This window comes from Rosa rugosa, chromosome 4, assembly GCF_958449725.1.
Source record: "Rosa rugosa chromosome 4, drRosRugo1.1, whole genome shotgun sequence".
NCBI lineage: Eukaryota > Viridiplantae > Streptophyta > Magnoliopsida > Rosales > Rosaceae > Rosa > Rosa rugosa.
The window spans coordinates 10,572,260-10,587,924 of NC_084823.1; the positions used below are offsets into that span (position 1 = coordinate 10,572,260).

The 15,665-nt window shown below is 39.6% G+C and overlaps 2 long non-coding RNA genes across 2 annotated transcripts; both read left to right on the forward strand.

Moving 5' to 3' along the window:
- Window positions 1-5,137: 5,137 nt before the first annotated feature.
- Window positions 5,138-7,940, forward strand: LOC133742086 (uncharacterized). The gene is made up of 3 exons (XR_009862354.1): window positions 5,138-5,403; window positions 6,106-6,181; window positions 7,700-7,940. It is a non-coding gene; the product is annotated as an uncharacterized LOC133742086 (long non-coding RNA).
- A 4,320-nt stretch (window positions 7,941-12,260) lies between these two features.
- On the forward strand, window positions 12,261-15,006 carry LOC133706843 (uncharacterized). The gene is made up of 3 exons (XR_009844746.1): window positions 12,261-12,526; window positions 13,229-13,304; window positions 14,823-15,006. It is a non-coding gene; the product is annotated as an uncharacterized LOC133706843 (long non-coding RNA).
- The last annotated feature ends 659 nt before the right edge of the window (window positions 15,007-15,665 follow it).

Genomic DNA, 15,665 nt, shown 5'->3' on the forward strand with positions numbered 1-15,665 from the left:
TTATATAAAATAGAACATGTATGAGAAATGTTAATGTCCATAGCTTTACCCATCCTCATTTGTGTAATAAAGTTCTCCCTTGCGTAATGAAAGTAATATATTGTGTAATGTCCATCGTAGAATTAGTAATTACTCTTAATCGACGTAATTTACCACAAATTCCAACAATTGACGAAAAATGAAAAGTTTTGTTCTAATTATAGTAATTACTCCACCTAAACTAATGTACTAATTTATGAACAATTTAACAAGTATGACAACAAATTTGTTGTCAGAGTGGTAAATCTTTATGTTTTTATCATTAATAAAATGATTACTACAATGGCTACACATTTTTCCACAATCACAACAATTGATGTAAAAGCGGTAACTTTTGTCCTATTTATAGTAATTACTCAACCTAAACTAATGTACTAATTTATGGACAATTTAACAAGTGCAACAACAAATTTGTTGTCAAATGGGTAAATTGTTATATTTTTATCATTAATGGAATAATTACTCAATGACTATATATTTTACCATAACTCGCAACTATTGGTGTAAAAGCGGTAAGTTTTATTCTGATTGTAGTTATTACTTCAAAAACTATACCATTTACAAGATTACCAACCATTTTACAATTCCGACAACATTTGTGTTGTGAACATGGTAAAATTAAAATTAGACCAAAAGATATGTAAAAACTCAGTATTGTAAGGAGCTTCTCCACTTGATAATCACGGTTCTAAATTTGATAAAAGTTGTCCAAATATGATATTTACATCTTTGACCACTCAATTACAAGAACCACAACAACTGTTGTCATAAGTCGTAATTGTAGTTTAACTATGTGTAATTTATTATTTTGACAATACTTGTTACATGATTTTGAACAATGTTACATATCAAAAAAGAGTGTGTTGTGTTAATATGGTAAATTTTATTTTTAAAAATGACACATGTCGATATTTAATTGGGTAACCTGTTGACTAGTTCAGTAGGTTTCCACTATATTAATTTACTAAAAGTAAAAAAAAAAAAAAAATAAAGGTATGACATACATCAGGGTACCCAAGACGACCCCTTATTTACAATGGACAGCCAGTCGCAGCCAACTGAAAACAGCTCCGAGGAGCTTATGTATAACTGTTGGTTCAGATTAGAAATGTAATATATTTTTGTTAAATTAACTATTTTGTAACCAAGATGTAAAATGCAGTCTTGGTTAGAAATGCAATTTTTTGAAAAATGTAAATAGAGAAGTCTGCCGGCTTTGCTTTGAAATCCAGTTTTGGGAATATGTGTCATATAGGAAACTGGGTTTTTTTGACAACTATATAGGAAACTGGTTAGAACACCGGTTTTTGGAATATGTATTACACACCGTTTAATTCAGAGAAGAAAAAAATAAATAAATAAATCCGCAGCATGGCGGGGGCTATCTTGCTAGTCTACTTGAAACCTCTATGGATAATGGTGAGCAGCGTTGCTTGCATTTTATTATTAGTCATGTCTGGTCATCATTCATTATGAGTATGATTCATTTTGCAATTCGCATCAATATGATCGAGTTTCCTGTTGTGTATATTATCGTCGGTTAGTGTCATGTGCAGTGGCGGAACCAGGATGCAAAAGTGGGGTGGGCTAATTTAAGGTTGCTTATAAGATTTTTTTTTTTTTTGGGTCAATAATGTTTCTAAAAATTTTAATACACTAAGAATTAAACAAGGAATTTACAAAAATTATATAAAGAAACACTTATAGAAAATTTACAAAACAATGAAAGAAAATAGTAACCAAGAAGAAGGAAGGGAGAAAAAAATAGGGGAAAGAACAATAGAAACAAGAGAAGAAAATATTGTAAGCAAAGAAGAAATGGAGAAGAAAATGGGTGAGAGAAAAAAAAAACAGAAAAAGAGGCAGAAAACACAAAAAAAATTGGAAAAGTGGGGAATCGAACTGGTTATAGAAAGGTTAAGTATCCAACAACTTAGCCAACTGAACCAACTGCTGCTCCATGCAAAGGGAACCACATATACTATATAAAACATATGAATAAATTTGGGTTGGGCTAAAGCCCAAACAGCCTCTAACGTGGTTCCGCCACTGGTCATGTGTCCTAGTATATTTGTCTTCACATATTTCTTCATTGCCCATTTGCTCATGGAATCTAGAACCACATGATTAACCAGTTTGAGTTGGGTGTTTTGCCTTGCTCAATATTAGGCGTGCTTCATTTGGGCAGCTCTGTTGGTTTTAGTCCACATTTAAAAGAGTTATGGTTGGCTTGCTTTACAACCTTTACAACAGTTTTATGGTTCATTTGGAATGCTAGAAACAAAGCAAAATATGATGGCCAGGTTTTTCATGTGGATGTGATTTGTCGAATGATCTCAGGGCACATTCAGTATGCTAGTCGACTTGCTCACGGCAACATGCATAACACCATACGTGATCTCCGGATATTGAAGCGGTTTAGAGTCCAATGCAAGCCTCGCAGTGCTCCTAGGATAATTGAAGTCAATTGGCATCCACCACCTTATGGGTGGATTAAAATTAACTCTGATGGTGCTTGGAAGCATGGTTCTAATGTGGGGGGTTATGGTGCAGTTTTTCAAGATTACAAGGGTCATGTTCTGGGTGCTTTCTCTGCTAATCTTGAAATTCCTTGCTCAGTTGCTGCGGAAGTGATGGCGGTCATTAAGGCCATTGAACTTGCTTGGGTTAGAGACTGGAAACATATTTGGTTGGAAGTGGATTCCTCTCTTATCCTTGACTTTCTTCGCAGTCCTCATTTAGTTCCTTGGATGTTTCGCATCGAATGGCGCAATTGCTTGTATCGTATTTCTCAAATGAACTTCCGCTCATCAAACATATTTCGAGAAGGTAATCAAGTTGCTGATGCATTAGCGAATTTTGGTACGGCTTCTACAAGCTTGCTTTGGTGGGACTCTGCTCCACCCTTTATACTTGCACATTGTAACAGAGACCATTTGGGTCTTCCGAACTTTCGTTTTCGTTAGTGTCATGTTTTCCTTTTCTCTGGGAGGTTTTGGTTTTTGTCCCCCTCCTTTGTACTATGGTTTTCCTTTTCTTAATTTAAGTGGATAGGTAGGATCTCTTCCTCACCTATCCAAGCCTTTAAAAAAAAAAATATTTGTCTTCATTTATTCCTCGATATCCTTTTTTCAGTGGACACTTCACTTGAAGGATTATTATTAGTAAATTTATGGCTGGCTTTCAACAGTGGTTCTTGCTCGGCGTCAAAATCAGTAGCCACATGGACCTTTAATTTCAGTGAGTTTATTTATCCATCCAAACTTTCATTTTGATGCACATAAGAATACTTTTTCATGTGTTTACCCTTTTGTTTTATGACTTTATCAATGTCGTTGTTCATCAAAAGAAAGAATTGAGGCATCTGCATGTACTTCTGGTGTGCTATTTTTGGAAAGGAGGCGATTGATCTTTGTTTTGTTGTTTGAACGAGATTTTGATTTCATGAATTTTACGTACTCTGCCCTCAAAATGCATAGAAATAGACCCAACGATGCTCGGTTTCCAGTAAGTAGACCAGTAGATAGTGGTGCTCACTCTTAGCAGGAGTTCTTGATTTGTTTGTGATCCGTTAATGATTCTTACAATTACGCTCAATATATATCATTTAAAGTTATATGTAATTTGTGTAGCAAGGATCCTATTGTATGTATCTTATGTGGTAAGGAAGAAATTTGTCACAGATTTTGGAGTGTTCGTGAAAACAGGAGAGTTTGTTTTCAAACCGAAAATATAGATCTTATCTATAGCCAAACATAAAAAGAAAAGTAAGAAAAGTATTCTCTGCCTTCAAAATGGAAGCAAAAGAGCTGTGTCGGCTGCAGTACACCTCTCGCTTAGGTAAAAAGAATGAAGTCTAAAGTACCACCGCCCTCATCATCAATCACCTCCTCACCACCACCACCATCAATCCCTCCTCGTCCTCACCATCACCACCATCATCATCTCCCCCCTCCTCCTCACCATCACCATTACCACCATCATTATCCACCATCATCATTAATCCCCTCCTCATCCTCCTCATCCTCGTCCTCGTCCTCATCCTCATCCTCCTGCTGCTCCTCCTCCTCCTCATCCTCATTTTCATTGTCCCACTGTAAGAGGCCAATGTCTTCATCCTCAATATCTTCAAATTCGTGATCTTCTCCGTCATCATAAATGATAATGTCATGTAAAAGATGAGCAAAAAAATCCAAGTGCAAAGTCAAAGACAAATCTCTTGATGTCCCATCTGTTAATCTGGTACGATAAGCGATTCTATAGCCATGCGGTATAGGTAAGTCATACTCAAATTCTGACCTTGAAATTAATCCAATTATCTCACCTTCGATTACTGCAGTAGACTCGCAAAACGTGGTGACCCGGATCTCCATCCTATCCAAACGGATCGTACCAGCTGTTTCTGTAACTCTATAAACGGGAATCCACTTGGTTATATCATCTGTATGGTATCTATCCAACAGTGCTAGATCATGTACGTGCAGTAATGTAATAACCTGTTTTTTTTATTCAAAACAATTTGGTGGCAAACACCTTTGTTAAAAGGTAAGGTGTACCTTGATTCAAGGCCGGTTGTTCTAATCATCATACATGTCTGCATAATTGAAAGAAGCAGACAATTCTCTCTCTCTCTCTCTCTCTCTCTCTCGCTCGACCGAAACCGAAGAACAGAGCAAAGGCTCTTCGGTCTCTCTCTACCTCCACCGGCCACCAAACGGCGTCGAACCACTTCCTTTTGCTTCGTCTCAGCCTTGCGCAGCTGCCAGAGGCAGCCTTGCACCGTGACACGGCCACCAGCGGCGGCGGGAAACTCCGCCCGGTTTGAGCTCGTTTTGGAACCAAGCTTGATATCTCAAGCTACCGGTCACCAATCCTCACCAAAATCCATCCACAAGCTCGCCTCAACTTCCTGAAGCTCCCAGAAGCAGCCTCACACGGCGGCGTGGCCCGTAGCAGTGGCTGCAAGTCAAACCCAACCAAGAACGAAACCGGAGCTATCGATCCGGATATCTCGAGCTACAGACCATCATTTCTTGTGATTCTTGAGCTGGTGAACTCAGATTGAAGTTTTGAACAACTTTCATGAAGGGGTCGAAGCGAGAAATTGAAGTTTTTACGTCGGAATTCAAGCTCGCCGGATTCTGGAAATTTTCCGGCCACCGACGCTTTCGATCAAGATATCTCGAGCTGTAGAGCTTCGTTTTGAGTGATTCTTGAACCAGTGAGTTCGTCTTTAAGTTCTGAACAAGTCTCCTGAAGGAATCGAAGCGAAAGGAGGACATTTTTACGTTGATCGGAGCTTCGCCAGTTTCTGCAAATTCTCGCCGGTTTCTGGAAAAATTCCGGCCACCTCGACTGTTTTAGGTAATTTCAACCACTTCCGGTCATTTTCAGCTTACATGGTAGTTATGAAAATTGTTAAGCATGATGAGAGGAAGAAGAGCAGCCCGACCCCGACACCATTGGCGGTGGTCGGCGGCGGCTCTGCCACTAACTCCGGCGGCCCTTTCCGGCCACCTCCGGGGATCAAAAATATGGTTTCTGTACATTTTCAGATTCTATATTTCAATACGATCATTTTGGAATATTACACGTAATTTTTGGATATCGTATGATTAAGTTATGAATTTTTAAGTTTCGATCGATTTCGATCGTTCGATTTGTGATCTGTGAAGATCAGACCATCTGATGGAATTGTAGATTTGATATGTTGATCGTATGACTGTCCCGATGACTTTGTGTGGTCACGGACGAAGATCCGACCGTTGGATCTTCGTATAATTGAGAAATGGTGATTCGGAAAGCGATTCGTGAGAATCCGACCGTCAGATTTTCGTATAATTTTGTGGAGATGTTTGTAAGGACGATTCAGGAAGATCCGACCGTTGGATCTTCGTGATAATTTTGGAGGATGATCCTGAGGGCGATCCGTGAGGATCCGACCGTTGGATCATCGTATAATTTCGATCCGACCGTTGGATCATCATTAAATTAGAATCTGACCGTTGGATTGTCGTTTGAGTATGTTTTTGAGTTGTTGGCTAAGTTAAGGTCATGTTTGATTAGGTGATTGACGGTCTCCCTTGGGTGAGCGGTTTCGGTGTGTATTGTGTTGAATTGAAGACGCAGCGGGAATATCGAGGTGAGTAAACCTCACGTGGTTCATATTACGAACCGAATAAATTTAATTACTTTATTTTGTCGTAATTGTGTGAAAATATTTATGAAATAAATATTTGTTTTAAATCATATGGGCTTGATCAACTACGGTCCATAGGTAAGTAAAATGTATTTAAACTATAAAAATGAATTTCACGATTTTATTGTGTGGACTATAGTTGGTATTAGTGATTATCCCTGAGCGGATAATTACGTATATATATATATTTATGTGGAATATATATATGGATGGTGTGGCATTGTGGTATGTGGATTATTGAATTGAATATTTACATATGTCGGAAACATATATGTATTGGTAGAATTGTTGTGATGCAAACAATATTTGTGAGTGAGTTCATATATTGTTTTTGGGTATGACTTTTCGGGAAACAATATGTCGTGGGAAATGGTATTTCTATTGTTTTGAAAAGTGTTTGAGGATTTGGGGAGTTTCAGGTTGTGATTTCTCCTTTTGGGTTGGGAAACATTTTCAGGTCCGGTATGACCATTTTAAATGTTTTAATCTGACGACCGGTGGTCTGAGGATTTGAGAGTCACAGGTTGTGATTTCTCCGTTTGATTTGTTTTAACATTTTGGGTCCAGTGCGACTCGCTTAAATGTTTTGATCTAAGGGTCAGGTTGGCCTAAAGATCCGGGGTTTGCAGGTTGCATCCTCAGGCAATATATCGTAATTACGCCTTTGGCCCGGTTAGTGATTTCGATCAGTTAGAGCTCTAGTCTGTCTGCCAACGTGTCCAGGTTGGACCGGATTTTCATAATGATTTGTTAGGTTAACATTTCCTATGATTTTGTCACGATGTGACTTGTAAGAGTCCTTTTGGTAAAAGGTGTTGAGTTTTGGATGGATTTATTAGTGTGAGTTGATGATGTTTTTAATTAATTTCCTTGTTAATTCTTTTGTTTAAATTTCTATTCTTTTTCTCTTTTCTTCTTTTTCGGTTATATTGTTTATTATCTCTATTTATTTCCTTGATCATTTCTATGGTTCGATTTCCCGTTTATTTCTCGTTTTCATTTTGTTGTTTGATTTTAATGTAATCTCCTGAACTAAATTATATGCAGGGATTACTATGACTTCTGATTTTATGCGTGTTGGTTATTTCCTGAATTAATTTTCTATGCATGATTAATGTTCTTATTAGTTTAATTGGGAAGTGCAGTGATGGATGAGACTTGTAGAAAGTTGAGAAATATTATTCCGTATTGTGGGGATAAAGACATCTTGTTAAGAGTAGAGATGAGTGATTCATTTGATTTCTTTGTGTGTGATTTCAAATGATTTGGAGTTAATGATTTTGGTGATCGATTATCGAGATTGTGGTTTTCTTTGTGGATGTTGAAATTGTTGGTTGTTACTTGAGTTAAAAGTACTGTGTTATAATAAATCAACCATTCTTTCTTTTACTCATACTGGCTGTCAAAAGCTTACCGGGTTTTGTGTTGTTGCAATCCCGGTACACTATTCAAACGGTGTAGCGGATAATCCTACAGGACTGGAGAATTCAGGAAGGTGATCGAACCGTGTAGAGTAGCTGCTTTGTAATACTCTGATTTTCAGTTGTGAGGTTTGTTATGCTCATTAGAGCTTTACAATTTACTTTGTACGAGTGAGTTGTAATAATTAACTCGAGGTCTGCGAGTTTTGAATTTGAGCGTGAGTGGCGAGGTTGTTTCTGAAAAAAAAAATTCAGAACGTTTATTTGTTTAAGTTGTTTAATTCATGTTTCGGATTTGAATTTGTTATTCAAAATTCGGGGCGTGACAGTTTGGTATCAGAGCGTAAGGTGCATATTTGGTGATGTGTCAATACTTTCCGAGTGATGGCCCGTCTGCAGCGGATCCCCATCGTGTGCTCTTCGGTATTGGCTAAGTCATTGGGTATGCGTGAGTGTTGGGAGTTGTTTAGGCCGCTAGGTCGTTTTAGGAACGTGAATACCTTCCCTGTAGTAACAACTTGGTTAATATGGACTTGTATTTGACTTATACTGTGTTTTAAGTGTTATACGTGTATTAGTCAAGCATACTATACTTCTTAGATGATGGATATTCGAAGAGGTAGTACTTAGAACCGTAAAGTTGTCTTGTAGGTTCGTATTAGAATAAGTTCAGTTACCGCGAGTTACAATCTTTGAGGAATGGGAACCTCCGGATTTAACTCTGTTGAGTCAATGAGAATTGTTTTATGGAAGTGCGGTTCTTTTGAATGTTGAAGTGTTTGGTTGAAGGCATGATGTTGACCTATGCAAGTATCGAATGTGGATACGAGTATGAATTGATAGAAATTTTGCCTTCTTAAGTTGGACGTACAAATGTTTTTAGATGGAATGGTTGAGATTTTATAAGATTTGTAAGAGTAACTCTAAAGACGTGGGTTTTTCCTAGCTAACTCAGGATGTGTTTAGCTTTATAAATCCCTAATCCTATCGATGAAATTGTTTGTGTTTGGTTTGACTCAGAGGATACTAGCTAGACCTCGATGCGACTTAATTGATTGTTGGATTCTTTTTGAGTGATTGTTTTTATTGCATCATTATGAAAGATGTGTGCAGTAGAGTTGTTTATGGTTTTGAAAATAGTATTGGGTGACCAAGATTCGATCATTGGTGTTGTTGTTGGTTAAACAAAAAGAAAAGAAAACATGCACACCATCTTATTGATTTAATATTACAAAAAGGAAATTGGAACTACGCTATACTAAGCCTAATCAGTAGCTCCGGATGGGTTGAGGCTGAGCTCAAGAGAAACTGGAGATCCACGGTTGTAACCGCCTGAGCCACCAGAATAGTAACCAAATGCGCTACCTTCCTCGGAAGTAGTCTTCGGGTTACCAAAGACGTCCTCGCCGTGCACGGGGAACAGAGGAAGAGTTTCAACCTCCTGGTGATCTCCTCCTCGTTGTTGCAGGGATGTTTGTCCTCCTGTTGTGCCAAAAGAGTTGTACTGGTATTAGTGTTGAAGTGTGAGGAAGAATATGAAACAAAATTTAAATCAAGAAATCCTTCATTACCAGTAGAATCGGTGGAACCAAAGTTGAGATTAATGGATCTACCATCATCAGTAGAACTAGTGGACCCAAAATTGATGTCAATGGATCCACCAGCTGGCCCAAAATTGATGTCGATAGATCCACCAGCACCAGTAGAACCAGTGGACCCAAAATTGAGATCAATGGATCCACCAGTACCAGGAGAACTAGTTCCCATGGGCACTTGAGCAGCCTGATTGCACCTCTTCATCTGCTTCTCTCGAGCCCTGACATTCTGGAACCAAAAATAAATGTTCTTGCCCTCAACCTGTCCATACTGTTGCAGCTGGAGACAGATCTCGTGAATATGCTCTGTAGTTGGGGTCTTAACTCCCTTGTCGTAGTAAAGATCCCTGAGGATCCTTATTTGATCTGGAGTAGGAACCCACCTGGCACGGCTTCGCCAGAAATCTGTGTTGGCACTACTCCCGGCTGCTTGGTTGTTTCCTCCATCCTCGATTTGTTGCTGGGTTTGTAGCTCCATCAGTTGCAGAGTTCGTGGTTCCATGGTGATGGGTTGAGGGGATGTGAAGATCGAAGAGTAAAGTTGTCGAGTGTTTGAAGGAGTTGTTGTTAAAGGGATTAAGGATGATGATGGTGGGTTGGAGATCTGAAAGTTCAGAGGAAAGATGGGATTGAATCAACTAGATGGGAGAGAAGATCAGAAGAGAAGGATTGAATCGAAGAAGAAATGTTTTGAGTTTTGAAAGAAGAGGAAAGCTGAAGAGTTGGGAGAGAGGGGCTGGAACTCAGGAGAGATTTTCGTTCCTTTGGAGTGAACAGTTGCGCCCTCAGAATGCACTTATTTATAGAGCGAGGTGAGCAGATCTCCACCGTTGGATGGACGATTCCTGTGATTCATTCTACGCGTTGGATTAAAGTCGCCCTGAAACCCGGAAAAGTTGTTGGCGCGTGGAGAGCGTGTAAGGGGACCGAGGGAATCTCGAGACGCTGTGGCAGACAGCTGTAGCCGAAAGCAGATTTGACTGCCGTAAATCACGGAAGGGATAAGCCGTGACACAAGTGGGCCGTACTTGGGCCTGTCTCGGATCAAGGCATCACTGTAGCTGTGGGTGGAGGCCTGATGGGCCGAGGTTCAGAAACAGTTTTGGACATGATGGGCCGAGTTTCTGAAACAGTTTTGGATGTTTTGGGCCGAATTGTTGAAACAGTTGAAACAGTTGGTTTAAATAAAAGGATTGGTATGGATAATAACGTGAGCAGCCGTGCTCGAGTGGTTGAGTGTAAAGTTCGTGTACAAGAGGTCTGAGGTTCGAACCTCGCCTCTCGTTTATTTTTATTATGTTCGTTTATGACATAATAAGTATAAAATTTGTACACATTATATTAAGCACAGCTTGTGCTCCAGTGGTTGGGGACAAAGGTTTCGTGCAGCAGGTTAAGGTTTCGAACCTTGCCTCCCCCGTTATTTTATTTATGTCGCTTATGACATAATAAATATAACACGTGAGCATATATTAATGAAGGCAGCTCTTGCTTCAGTGGTTGGGAGCAAAACCTTCGTGTTCGAGGTCGGGAGTTCGAACCTTACCTCTTACAAATATTTTTGGATCCCGTATATGCTTGATATACGGACGTATATACGGTATGTACGGTATACATACGTATATATGGTCTGTACGGTATGCATACGTATATACAGTTGTACGATATGCATACGTATATACGGTATGTACGGTATGCATACATATATACGGTATACCTACGGTATGTACAATTTCATACCGTAGCCGAGCTGGAAGTCGGTGGGCCGAATGGTAGGCCCAAATGTTAAACCCAAATTGGTTCGGGCCGGTTCGAAATGTGAATGGTTCGGTTTCTTCGGCCCAATTGGCCAGCCCTAATGCTTAGCCCAAGGGTTGAGCAAGCCCAAGGATTGAGCAAGCCCAAGTCATCATCACTGGGTGACATATTTTATTGGCGTACTTTTGGGGATGATTTGTTTTGAGTGATGCATCTCTATTGTTGTGTAGAATAGTGCATGCTTAAGTTTTACTATAGAGATTTACCGTGATGCTAATGGAGTAGCGAAACGCTTTGTGGGAGTCTTTACTGTGCTTGTATGCCAGTACAGGGTGATGATCTATGTGAGGATCTATGAGATAATCTCTGTGAAGATCTAAGTGATGATCTATGTGATGATCCACGTGATGATTTTGTGTAATTGATGTGGAGTGATGTTGAGCAGTTGTTTTGTGAATGTACATCGTGATGAAAGGATTTAGTGGCCATAGGAATGTATTTTTATACAAAGGGCTGTGGCTTTGGAGATTACTACAGTTTTGGGAAAGATGGAGATTCGATGGTTAGGTTAACCGTAATCGAGAGCAATTAACTTGCGCTTAAATTTCGGGACGAAATTTCTTTAAGGAGGGTAGATTGTAATAACCTGTTTTTTTTATTCAAAACAATTTGGTGGCAAACACCTTTGTTAAAAGGTAAGGTGTACCTTGATTCAAGGCCGGTTGTTCTAATCATCATACATGTCTGCATAATTGAAAGAAGCAGACAATTCTCTCTCTCTCTCTCTCTCTCTCTCTCGCTCGACCGAAACCGAAGAACAGAGCAAAGGCTCTTCGGTCTCTCTCTACCTCCACCGGCCACCAAACGGCGTCGAACCACTTCCTTTTGCTTCGTCTCAGCCTTGCGCAGCTGCCAGAGGCAGCCTTGCACCGTGACACGGCCACCAGCGGCGGCGGGAAACTCCGCCCGGTTTGAGCTCGTTTTGGAACCAAGCTTGATATCTCAAGCTACCGGTCACCAATCCTCACCAAAATCCATCCACAAGCTCGCCTCAACTTCCTGAAGCTCCCAGAAGCAGCCTCACACGGCGGCGTGGCCCGTAGCAGTGGCTGCAAGTCAAACCCAACCAAGAACGAAACCGGAGCTATCGATCCGGATATCTCGAGCTACAGACCATCATTTCTTGTGATTCTTGAGCTGGTGAACTCAGATTGAAGTTTTGAACAACTTTCATGAAGGGGTCGAAGCGAGAAATTGAAGTTTTTACGTCGGAATTCAAGCTCGCCGGATTCTGGAAATTTTCCGGCCACCGACGCTTTCGATCAAGATATCTCGAGCTGTAGAGCTTCGTTTTGAGTGATTCTTGAACCAGTGAGTTCGTCTTTAAGTTCTGAACAAGTCTCCTGAAGGAATCGAAGCGAAAGGAGGACATTTTTACGTTGATCGGAGCTTCGCCAGTTTCTGCAAATTCTCGCCGGTTTCTGGAAAAATTCCGGCCACCTCGACTGTTTTAGGTAATTTCAACCACTTCCGGTCATTTTCAGCTTACATGGTAGTTATGAAAATTGTTAAGCATGATGAGAGGAAGAAGAGCAGCCCGGCCCCGACACCATTGGCGGTGGTCGGCGGCGGCTCTGCCACTAACTCCGGCGGCCCTTTCCGGCCACCTCCGGGGATCAAAAATATGGTTTCTGTACATTTTCAGATTCTATATTTCAATACGATCATTTTGGAATATTACACGTAATTTTTGGATATCGTATGATTAAGTTATGAATTTTTAAGTTTCGATCGATTTCGATCGTTCGATTTGTGATCTGTGAAGATCAGACCATCTGATGGAATTGTAGATTTGATATGTTGATCGTATGACTGTCCCGATGACTTTGTGTGGTCACGGACGAAGATCCGACCGTTGGATCTTCGTATAATTGAGAAATGGTGATTCGGAAAGCGATTCGTGAGAATCCGACCGTCAGATTTTCGTATAATTTTGTGGAGATGTTTGTAAGGACGATTCAGGAAGATCCGACCGTTGGATCTTCGTGATAATTTTGGAGGATGATCCTGAGGGCGATCCGTGAGGATCCGACCGTTGGATCATCGTATAATTTCGATCCGACCGTTGGATCATCATTAAATTAGAATCTGACCGTTGGATTGTCGTTTGAGTATGTTTTTGAGTTGTTGGCTAAGTTAAGGTCATGTTTGATTAGGTGATTGACGGTCTCCCTTGGGTGAGCGGTTTCGGTGTGTATTGTGTTGAATTGAAGACGCAGCGGGAATATCGAGGTGAGTAAACCTCACGTGGTTCATATTACGAACCGAATAAATTTAATTACTTTATTTTGTCGTAATTGTGTGAAAATATTTATGAAATAAATATTTGTTTTAAATCATATGGGCTTGATCAACTACGGTCCATAGGTAAGTAAAATGTATTTAAACTATAAAAATGAATTTCACGATTTTATTGTGTGGACTATAGTTGGTATTAGTGATTATCCCTGAGCGGATAATTACGTATATATATATATTTATGTGGAATATATATATGGATGGTGTGGCATTGTGGTATGTGGATTATTGAATTGAATATTTACATATGTCGGAAACATATATGTATTGGTAGAATTGTTGTGATGCAAACAATATTTGTGAGTGAGTTCATATATTGTTTTTGGGTATGACTTTTCGGGAAACAATATGTCGTGGGAAATGGTATTTCTATTGTTTTGAAAAGTGTTTGAGGATTTGGGGAGTTTCAGGTTGTGATTTCTCCTTTTGGGTTGGGAAACATTTTCAGGTCCGGTATGACCATTTTAAATGTTTTAATCTGACGACCGGTGGTCTGAGGATTTGAGAGTCACAGGTTGTGATTTCTCCGTTTGATTTGTTTTAACATTTTGGGTCCAGTGCGACTCGCTTAAATGTTTTGATCTAAGGGTCAGGTTGGCCTAAAGATCCGGGGTTTGCAGGTTGCATCCTCAGGCAATATATCGTAATTACGCCTTTGGCCCGGTTAGTGATTTCGATCAGTTAGAGCTCTAGTCTGTCTGCCAACGTGTCCAGGTTGGACCGGATTTTCATAATGATTTGTTAGGTTAACATTTCCTATGATTTTGTCACGATGTGACTTGTAAGAGTCCTTTTGGTAAAAGGTGTTGAGTTTTGGATGGATTTATTAGTGTGAGTTGATGATGTTTTTAATTAATTTCCTTGTTAATTCTTTTGTTTAAATTTCTATTCTTTTTCTCTTTTCTTCTTTTTCGGTTATATTGTTTATTATCTCTATTTATTTCCTTGATCATTTCTATGGTTCGATTTCCCGTTTATTTCTCGTTTTCATTTTGTTGTTTGATTTTAATGTAATCTCCTGAACTAAATTATATGCAGGGATTACTATGACTTCTGATTTTATGCGTGTTGGTTATTTCCTGAATTAATTTTCTATGCATGATTAATGTTCTTATTAGTTTAATTGGGAAGTGCAGTGATGGATGAGACTTGTAGAAAGTTGAGAAATATTATTCCGTATTGTGGGGATAAAGACATCTTGTTAAGAGTAGAGATGAGTGATTCATTTGATTTCTTTGTGTGTGATTTCAAATGATTTGGAGTTAATGATTTTGGTGATCGATTATCGAGATTGTGGTTTTCTTTGTGGATGTTGAAATTGTTGGTTGTTACTTGAGTTAAAAGTACTGTGTTATAATAAATCAACCATTCTTTCTTTTACTCATACTGGCTGTCAAAAGCTTACCGGGTTTTGTGTTGTTGCAATCCCGGTACACTATTCAAACGGTGTAGCGGATAATCCTACAGGACTGGAGAATTCAGGAAGGTGATCGAACCGTGTAGAGTAGCTGCTTTGTAATACTCTGATTTTCAGTTGTGAGGTTTGTTATGCTCATTAGAGCTTTACAATTTACTTTGTACGAGTGAGTTGTAATAATTAACTCGAGGTCTGCGAGTTTTGAATTTGAGCGTGAGTGGCGAGGTTGTTTCTGAAAAAAAAATTCAGAACGTTTATTTGTTTAAGTTGTTTAATTCATGTTTCGGATTTGAATTTGTTATTCAAAATTCGGGGCGTGACAAGTAATCCCTTCCAGACGGTGAGCAAAGTCCTCCCAAGACATGGTCAACAGGGGACAATAAAGTCTTCTGTAACCAATGGCTTGGAAATCCCAATAAATGATGTGATAATGATCATCGTCCTCTGGGGGTGCACTCGCTGGGGGTGCACTCGCTATCTTCCGATACTCCCTCAAGAGCTCTCTAACTCTCTGATGGAGGGCTTCTGCTCCATCAAAATCCTCCACCCTTATTTCACCAATGACGATTATCTCATCACACCGTGTACACCTTGTGAGAAGCAGCACATTACCCTCCTCTTCATCATCTTCAACCTCTTCTTCATCATCTTCAACCTCCTCTTCTTCTTCTTCTTCTCCCTCTTCTCCTCCTCCTTCTTCTTCATTTTCTCCCTCCTCTTCATCATCTTCTTCTGCCTCTTCTCCTTCTTCTCCTTCTTCTTCTTCTTCCTCCTCTTCATCATCTTCAACCTCTTCTTCATCATCTTCAACCTCCTCCTCTTCTTCTTCTTCTTCTTCTTCTGCCTCTTCTCCTTCTTCTTCATTTTCTGCTTCTTCT